Raw genomic sequence first — 10,103 nt, forward strand, 5'->3', positions numbered from 1 at the left:
TTACTGACTCATCAAAACAAGATTCACTTGATTGATACATGTACCAATCTGACATCGACATAGATTCGATAGATTTTCTTGAATCATGTGATGAGGGTATTCGTACCCTGAACCGAATTCTTATAAAAAAATAAAAAAGAAAAAAGGAAAATTTCTATCGTTTTTTAATTTTCTGACTTAATGTGAGATAGTGATAGGCATATTTTATCTGAACAATGAACGAAGCAATGAGTTAAGTTAAAATTAATGAGTTAAAATTGAAGAAAAGAAATTAAGTGGGGTTCTACCCCCTTTTCTGTTCTGTCGGACCAATCACTGCCTGAACTGACGGAGTCCTGTACCTCCTTTCGCTATATAAAATAGTATGGGATGGTTCATTCATGAACCATCAAATCCAAAACAAAATTCTATGGAATCATAACATAAAAGTAGAAAAGAGTGTTCAGATCTAGTCATATCATTAGATTATATTGACAATTCCAAAAAACTACTCATACTATCATCATAGTATGATGACAGTTGGGCGGATATGCCCCTATCGTCTAGTGGTTCAGGACATCTCTCTTTCAAGGAGGCAGCGGGGATTCGACTTCCCCTGGGGGTACTACGAAAGGAAGTTGATCATGGATTATCAATAAGCCTAGAAGGAATTCTTCCTGGGTCGATGCCCGAGCGGTTAATGGGGACGGACTGTAAATTCGTTGGCGATATGTCTACGCTGGTTCAAATCCAGCTCGGCCCAAAAATTCGCCGCTCCATGAATATGATATAACCAATGATATAACCAATTTGTCCCCCAGAAACAAAAATACCTGATCCGTAAAAGAGAAAGAGTCCATTTTTGTTTCTCTATCCATGTTTTTCTCATTCGTTCTGATCTTTTCTTTCTAACGATCTAGATTCATAATACTTAATCAAAGCAAAGATTATGAAAGGAAAAATCGTTTTTTCTCAATGAAAGGTTGATTATCTATTTTTGGCAATAAAATAAAATAAACACAGGTTACTAGTAATCCGTGTCACTTTCACTATAGTCCATATCTATGTGTTCTATGTGTATATGATATCAGTTAGTATATCATTCGTGTCTCTGTTACAACGCGACGAAGAAAATGTTTTTCTGAAACCATTAAGAATATGTATACCATACACCTCGCTGGGATTGTAGTTCAATTGGTCAGAGCACCGCCCTGTCAAGGCGGAAGCTGCGGGTTCGAGCCCCGTCAGTCCCGAACTAGGATCCGACCGATGAATGGAGAAATGAATTTATCTATTTTCCGTGAAAAAGGAGACAGGGGGCAAGATCTAATCCCCAGTGGAGATCCTTATTTCTTTTGTTTTTCATTTCGCATTTATCATCAGACAAATACAGGAATTTCCATTTCTTCCACTAGTGCCGAGTGATAAGGGAGAGACATAACATATATAGATTCGTACAATCGGTGGTATTCCTATATTTAGTATTTTAAGAGATACTCGTCTGACTTTCTTTTTCGATTTTCTTGATAAATGAAATAGAATAGAGTGCTCCTATTTTTACCGAGAGTACATACGCAAATTGTATTCGTTTATTGTACAATACATAATGAACTTAACATAATTACCTCGACAGAGTACTTGTCAGGTTAAACGACAACCCTTTTTAGCTTCGACTTTGTTTGTGTATCCTCAATGACTAATTGGAAACAATCTATCTCATTCTCATTTAAATTGCACACTGAATTTTTGATGTATGCCTTCCAGTCCCAATCGAAGAAAGAGATACTAATCAAATAAAAGAAAAGACCAAGCAACGTTCCTTTTTATTAAATTTGTTGGAATTATATTAGATCTTTTATACTTAACCCGTCCTTTTTCCATCTCACTTCTACTCTTTGGATCTGTGTGTGATTCATAGAATACCAGTCATATAATACCTCATAATTGTATGTACATAATTGTATGTATAAGTATAACGAAGGAGGAGTATATAAGGAAGACGGTAGGGTTATTTATAGAAAAGAAAAAGTGGAAAAGGATGAAAATTCAATGGGATTCTTTATTGGATCAGGAATCCCATTTCAGATTTAGTATGGATAAAGGATCTTCCTATGTTATACTATTCAATTCTCGACGATGAATCGATTTGATAGATCAGATATTGTTATTCATAATATTGATCCGATTCAGTATCATCAGGATGCAATTCATCCCATTGAATTTACAGGAATCAAATTTCTCATCTCTATGGGATTAGATCCCGAGTTATTGCGAAGTAAAAAAACAATGAGATTATGGAAGTAAATATTCTCGCATTTATTGCTACTGCACTGTTCATTCTAGTTCCTACTGCCTTTTTACTTATCATCTACGTAAAAACAGTCAGTCAAAATGATTAATTTGACTGAAACTTGATTTATTAGTTCTTATCAATGATTGAATAAATGAAAGAAACGGATTCAAACTCCAAGTCTTAAATGAAATGATCTGTCTGGAATCATAAGTATCTGAGATAATAAGTATCTGAGATAGTAGTATCTGAGCCGAGATAGTATGGTATAGTATTTATTATCCTATTAATGATTTTCATAGAAAGTTGTACTGTATACAGATATAGGCTTTTATATAGAGAAAGCCTATATCTAGGTCAATATACAATATGTATGTACATAGATTAGATGTATATCTAAATAGTACATCAAAATAACAGTCCAATTCTATTATTTTTTTGGCTACATTTACTTGTGTGGATTTCGATCAATTCAAAATAATTGAAGACCAACTCTTCTAATTCCTGGCTTTCTTAGAATTTATATATATATAGGTATAGGTCCCGAGATCTATCAAAGGAATCAATGGAGCAAGACAAAAAGAGTATGGGCATATTCTACTATAAATTAAATAAAAAAAAAGATAAAAGAAAACGAAACCAAAGAAAAGAATCTTTTTCTTTTTTTAGATTTCCCATCTCAAGAAGTCATTGCTTGATCTATTAACAGATGATCTGCGGAGTTCTATTCCATGATAACTTCTTCAGATTTGAAAAAGAAGTAGATTAATAGAGTAGACCTTCCCAATTTTTTATGCTTAAACATGACATGAGATGAGTCAAAAAAAGCATAAAAAAATCTCTAGGAGTCTAAAAAAAAGGTGAAATGCGCGATATGTGGATCGCTCAACGGAAGAAAGATCTAATCTTATTATGTGTAGAACCTCTTTGGACAACAACTAGTCATTTCCAATAGAAAGTATGTATTGTCGTAATCTAATATAATTAGAATAGCGGAACGGCTTTCTCTTCTCTTAGAACAGTAAAAGTAAAGAAAGAGGGAAACAAATAAAGAAAAAAAGAAAAAACCAATTTCAGATTTTTTCTTTTTGTAATATCCATAATTCTGGTAAGAGCTGGTTTATCAAAATAGAATATTTAGGAAGAATTCGGTTGGAAAAAATTTCCTATCATGCGTAGATTTAGGTTTCGAAATACAACTATAGTAATCATTCATTCTTTGATCGAATGGTTATTATTCATTATTGTATTTTCTTATTCATTACTGTATTTCAGTATAATTTTGAAACAGAGACATTCTTTTTTTAAAGCTTTGCAAAACGATCAATTAAACAATTGATAGAATTCAATTACTCAATCGATTACTCGATTAGTAGTACCCCTAGAGTCCACTCCTTCCCCATACTACGAGTGAGAGGGAAAATGTAAAGACTACCATTAAAGCAGCCCAAGCGAGACTTACTATATCCATATAAATTATGTCTCCTATCTCTATGAAGGAATTATTCCATTATTGATCAATAATCATAGTGGAATCAATGGCGCAGAGTCAAAATGGAATTCTGACTTAACTTAAGGCTATTGATGAACCAATCCAATGAATCTACTCGTAACAAGATTATAAGATTTCTGGTAGAATCGGGAAGCATTAAGCATAAATACAATACACACACCTTTTCTCGGAAAATGAAATAACAAAGGAATACTCCTATCCCAATGGAACATGTAGGAGTACTAAGACCTATTGTTTGTTACCCTTTTTCATAAGCAAAAGACATCAAAATATACCATCAAGATAGATAACTATCTATCAGATACCTCTATTTCCTATTTGATCTAAGCCTTACTGTTTTTTTTGTGAAAGAATGGGGAGACACCATCACCAGTATTACATACATTCTTTCTTTTTTTCGTAATCCCCCTATCTTACACGGGCAAAGAAATTCCTACACGGGCAAAGAAATTTTTTTGTTTCTTCAACTTTTACTTTTACTCTTTACTCAATAAGAGCCGACCAACTATCCTGATTGAATGTTTGAGTACTCAGAGACTCTCGTGAGTCTGGATACAAAGTATCTTCAGTCCTTTCCACAACTTCTAAATTGATTTCCCATCAGCCTATCCAATCGAATTCCAGACAGAGTCAGTAGACACAACGGTGGTAGTGTAAAATAATTAGGAATTCTTGATAGTCTTTCGTACAATCTCTTCTTCAATCCTAGTAGCAAAAATGGAGTGTCCTTTAGGAACCTTTGGATACCAAGATTTCCGACCTCTTACTTTCGTAGTTTTGAATCCCAGAATTTACTTTCACTATTTATTTATTCTACTTATAAAATAAATGTCCGAACCAATCATAATCATATTAAAATCATAATCATATTAATAAGTAAGGCTTACTTCATCCCTATTTGTACCGGTTTGGGCCACACCCAAAGCCCGGATTTTTAGAAAAAAATTGACTTTCTTTAAAAAAATTGACTTTCTTTATAGAACTACAGATTCTAAAAATAAAGTATCGATAGGCTTATCCTTTTGCCTCTCCTTCTCCGGGGACAGAATTCGTCGAGTTAAATCAGCAGAATAAGAAATCCCAAGTTTTTTGTTGATCAGGCGACACCCAGATTTGAACTGGGGATAAAGGATTTGCAGTCCCCCGCCTTACCACTTGGCCATGTCGCCAAACCAAATTCGATCCAAATAAGATAAAAAATAGATTTCTGGTCAAAGACTGAAAAATTCAGGGCAAATTGGAACCATTAACTATTTGTTTTGTTGTTTTGAATTAGCGAAAGGTTCTTCAATTTGTATCTCAAATTGTTGCGTTTCCTTAATGGCATAACAAAATCAAATTGATTTATGACTAATTCAGTATCAATTATTTTCAATAATCAATCTTTTTCAATTTCAATTATAACAATATAAATTATAACAATATATATGTGTATATGTAAACCTCAAAACAGAAATTGTTACACAGATACCGCTCTTATGTACATATCCCATATCCCTATAGAGAATCGTCGTGCCTTCTTTTTTCATTTTCTATATGCAATAGAAAAAATAGGAATTATGATATAGTGCGACCTGACTTCTGTTGCCACAAGTGAAATTACGATAAAAGATGTGATATGCGGACAGGTAGATAGCTATATTGGCATGCACTTAATAAATATTACTCCTATTACGCAATTCAATCATATTCTATATATTCTACTAGCAAAAAAATAATTCGAAATTTTTTTTGAACATGAAATGAAACTCAAATAAAATTAAGTATGCTAAAAAGGGAAACTCTATATTGTTCCTGTTGTACCTGTCGCAAATTCGAACTTGCGTCGAAAATGCTCTTCATTCCTCTGTCTCATTTCCGTTCATACGTATGAAATACATATATGGTATATGGAGTTGGCTAAAATTTCATGTGATTCAGTAAACAGAATATACATTCCATCATTGCTAGATCGATCCGTATGGTTCGATAAATAGTGAGCTAATAATGGGATTTTTCAATAAACAGGAAACTTAAGATTAAGATGCTCCGGAATGATGGAAATGAGGGAATGTCCACAATACCTGGATTTAGTCAGATCCAATTTGAGGGATTTTGTAGGTTCATTAATGAGGGCTTGACGGAAGAATTTCATAAGTTTCCAAAAATTGAAGATACAGATCAAGAAATTGAATTTAAATTATTTGTGGAAAGATATCAATTGGTAGAACCCTTGATAAACGAAAGAGATGCTGTGTATGAATCACTCACATATTCTTCTGAATTATATGTACCCGCGGGATTAATTTGGAAAACCGGTAGAGATATGCAAGAACAAACCGTTTTTATTGGAAACATTCCCCTAATGAATTCCCTGGGAACCTTTATAGTAAATGGAATATACAGAATTGTGATCAATCAAATATTGCAAAGTCCTGGTATTTACTACCGTTCAGAATTGGACCATAACGGAATTTCTGTCTATACCAGCACAATAATATCAGATTGGGGAGGAAGATCGGAATTAGAAATTGATAGAAAAGCAAGGATATGGGCCCGTGTAAGTAGGAAACAAAAAATATCTATTCTAATTCTATCATCAGCTATGGGTTCGAATCTAAGAGAAATTCTAGATAATGTTTGTTACCCTGAAATTTTCTTGTCTTTCCCGAATGATAAGGAGAAAAAAAAGATTGGGTCAAAAGAAAATGCTATTTTGGAATTTTATCAACAATTTGCTTGTGTAGGCGGGGATCCGGTATTTTCTGAGTCTTTATGTAAAGAATTACAAAAGAAATTTTTTCAACAAAGATGTGAATTAGGAAGGATTGGTCGACGAAATATGAACCGGAGACTGAATCTTGATATACCTCAGAACAATACATTTTTATTACCACGAGATGTATTGGCTGCTGCGGATCATTTGATCGGAATTAAATTTGGAATGGGTACACTTGACGATATGAATCACTTGAAAAATAAACGGATTCGTTCTATAGCGGATCTGTTACAGGATCAATTCGGACTGGCTCTTGTTCGTTTAGAAAATGCGGTTCGAGGAACTATATGTGGAGCAATTCGGCATAAATTGATACCGACTCCTCAAAATTTGGTAACTTCAACTTCATTAACAACCACTTATGAATCGTTTTTTGGCCTACATCCTTTATCTCAAGTTTTGGATCGAACTAATCCATTGACACAAATCGTTCATGGGCGAAAATTGAGTTATTTGGGTCCTGGAGGATTGACGGGGCGAACTGCTAGTTTTCGGATACGAGATATTCATCCTAGCCACTATGGACGTATTTGTCCAATTGACACGTCCGAAGGAATCAATGTTGGACTTATTGGATCCTTAGCCATTCATGTGAGGATTGGCCATTGGGGATCTATAGAGAGTCCATTTTATGAAATATCTGAAAGATCAAAAGAGGCACAGATAGTTTATTTATCACCAAATAGAGATGAATATTCATATGGTAGCAGCGGGAAATTCTTTGGCCTTGAATCGGGGTATTCAGGAAGAACAGGTTGTTCCAGCCCGATACCGTCAAGAGTTCCTGACTATTGCATGGGAACAGATTCATCTTAGAAGTATTTTTCCCTTCCAATATTTTTCTATTGGAGCTTCCCTCATTCCTTTTATCGAGCATAATGATGCGAATCGGGCTTTAATGAGTTCTAATATGCAGCGCCAAGCAGTTCCGCTTTCTCAGTCCGAGAGGTGCATTGTTGGAACTGGACTGGAACGCCAAACGGCTCTGGATTCGGGGGTTTCCGCTATAGCCGAACACGAGGGAAAGATCATTTATACTGACCCTCACAAGATCATTTTATCAAGTAATGGGGACACTACTATAAGTATAAGTATTCCATTAGTTATCTATCAACGTTCCAACAAAAATACTTGTATGCATCAAAAACCTCAGGTTCCGCGGGGTAAATGCATTAAAAAAGGACAAATTTTAGCGGACGGTGGCGGCTACAGTTGGGGGGGAACTTGCTTTAGGAAAAAACGTATTAGTAGCTTATATGCCATGGGAGGGTTACAATTCTGAAGACGCAGTACTAATTAGCGAACGTCTGGTATATGAAGATATTTATACTTCTTTTCACATCCGGAAATATGAAATTCAGACTCATGTGACAAGCCAAGGACCTGAAAGAATCACTAAGGAAATACCACATCTAGAGGCTCATTTACTCCGCAATTTAGACAGAAATGGAGTTGTGATGCTGGGATCTTGGGTAGAAACAGGTGATATTTTAGTAGGTAAATTAACACCTCAGACAGCAAACGAATCGTCGTATGCTCCAGAGGATAGATTATTACGAGCCATACTTGGAATTCAGGTATCCACTGCAAAAGAAACTTCTCTAAAACTACCTATAGGCGGAAGAGGTCGCGTTATTGATGTGAGATGGATCCGGAAAAAGGGGGGTTCCTGTTATAATTCAGAAATGATTCGTGTATATATTTCACAGAAACGTGAAATCAAAGTAGGTGATAAAGTAGCTGGAAGACATGGGAATAAGGGTATCATTTCAAAAATTTTGCCTAGACAAGATATGCCCTATTTGCAAGATGGAACACCTGTTGATATGGTCTTCAACCCATTAGGAGTACCATCACGAATGAATGTGGGACAGATATTTGAATGCTCGCTCGGGTTAGCGGGGGATCTGCTAAAGAGACATTATAGAATAGCACCTTTTGATGAGAGATATGAGCAAGAGGCTTCGAGAAAACTAGTGTTTTCCGAATTATATGAAGCCAGTAAGCAAACAAAAAATCCATGGGTATTTGAACCCGAATATCCGGGAAAAAGCAGAATATTTGATGGAAGAACAGGAAATCCTTTTGAACAACCTGTTCTAATAGGAAAGTCCTATATTTTAAAATTAATTCATCAAGTTGATGATAAAATCCATGGACGTTCTAGTGGACATTACGCACTTGTTACACAACAACCCCTTAGAGGAAGGGCGAAGCAAGGGGGACAACGAGTAGGGGAAATGGAAGTTTGGGCTCTAGAGGGATTTGGTGTTGCTCATATTTTACAAGAGATGCTTACTTATAAATCTGATCATATTAGAGCTCGTCAAGAAGTACTTGGTGCTACGATCATTGGAGGAAGAGTATCTAACCCAGAAGATGCTCCAGAATCTTTTCGATTGCTCGTTCGAGAACTACGATCTTTAGCTCTAGAACTGAATCATTTCCTTGTATCTGAGAAGAACTTCCAGATTAATAGGAAGGAAGCTTGATCTGAATGAATCAGAATTTCTATTCTATGATTGACCGGTATAAACATCAACAACTTCGAATTGGACTAGTTTCTCCTCAACAAATAAAGGCTTGGGCCAACAAAATTTTACCTAATGGAGAGATAGTTGGAGAGGTGACAAAGCCCTATACGTTTCATTATAAGACCAATAAACCAGAAAAAGATGGATTGTTTTGTGAAAGAATCTCTGGGCCCATAAAAAGTGGAATTTGTGCTTGTGGAAATTATCGAGTGATTGGAGCTGAAAAAGAAGACCCGAAATTTTGTGAACAATGCGGGGTGGAATTTGTTGATTCTCGGATACGAAGATATCAAATGGGATACATCAAACTCGCATGTCCAGTGACTCATGTGTGGTATTTGAAACGTCTTCCTAGTTATATCGCGAATCTTTTAGATAAACCCCTTAAGGAATTAGAAGGCCTAGTATACTGCGATGTGTGATTTGATCAAAATTTTCGTTTTACAGATTCGGACTGAGAAACTGTCATCCCATTCAATCCGATTGGGGTGCCCCCGGCTCTGACATGTGTTTTGGGAGAAGTAAAAGTAACACGAAACTCAGAATTATAGGTGTATTCAATACTTCCAAATGCAAGGGGAATTGATCCATGGTCGATTCCGTATAAATAGGAATTGCTAGTTATACCTCGTGAAAAAACACTTTTTTGTGGAATCAGCTATTCCATTTCTTTATAGAGAGATTCGTTTAAGCAAGCAAATATAGTATGGTTACAGAAGTCTATCTATCGCATATATGCTTCAAGGGGCATCATGGGATAACCATCGAGGTGAGTAGGGACCTAAAGGATCGAATAGAACGATATATAGACAAGTAAATCCCTTACGAGTCCCAAAGTATTCTTTTAAGGGGATTCATCATTTGACGGGAAGTAGACTACTCAAAAATCCTACATTTTTATTTTGTCATAAGTAATTCGGAAAATGAAAGTAAAAAAAGAAGAATGAATCGTTGGTCCTTAGTGGGAACTTGAGTAAGGAGTAGTTCTTTGTTTGTAGGGTTTTTCGAACAAACTTTTTAAATAAGAAA

At 35.4% G+C, this 10,103-nt stretch overlaps 2 non-coding genes and 1 pseudogene across 3 annotated transcripts in view; 2 read left to right on the forward strand and 1 right to left on the reverse strand.

Moving 5' to 3' along the window:
* Window positions 1-9,442, forward strand: part of LOC135665725 (DNA-directed RNA polymerase subunit beta-like) — a 9,872-nt pseudogene extending 430 nt beyond the window's left edge. Inside the window, exon 1 of the transcript XR_010509451.1 lies at window positions 1-9,442. This exon is cut by the window's left edge and continues 430 nt beyond it. The product of XR_010509451.1 is annotated as a DNA-directed RNA polymerase subunit beta-like (transcript).
* On the forward strand, window positions 1,159-1,232 carry TRNAD-GUC (transfer RNA aspartic acid (anticodon GUC)). Its single transcript has one exon. It is a non-coding gene; the product is annotated as a tRNA-Asp (tRNA).
* Window positions 4,881-4,951, reverse strand: TRNAC-GCA (transfer RNA cysteine (anticodon GCA)). Its single transcript has one exon. It is a non-coding gene; the product is annotated as a tRNA-Cys (tRNA).
* Window positions 9,443-10,103: the final 661 nt, after the last annotated feature.

Source organism: Musa acuminata, unplaced genomic scaffold, assembly GCF_036884655.1.
Source record: "Musa acuminata AAA Group cultivar baxijiao unplaced genomic scaffold, Cavendish_Baxijiao_AAA HiC_scaffold_1039, whole genome shotgun sequence".
Lineage (NCBI taxonomy): Eukaryota > Viridiplantae > Streptophyta > Magnoliopsida > Zingiberales > Musaceae > Musa > Musa acuminata.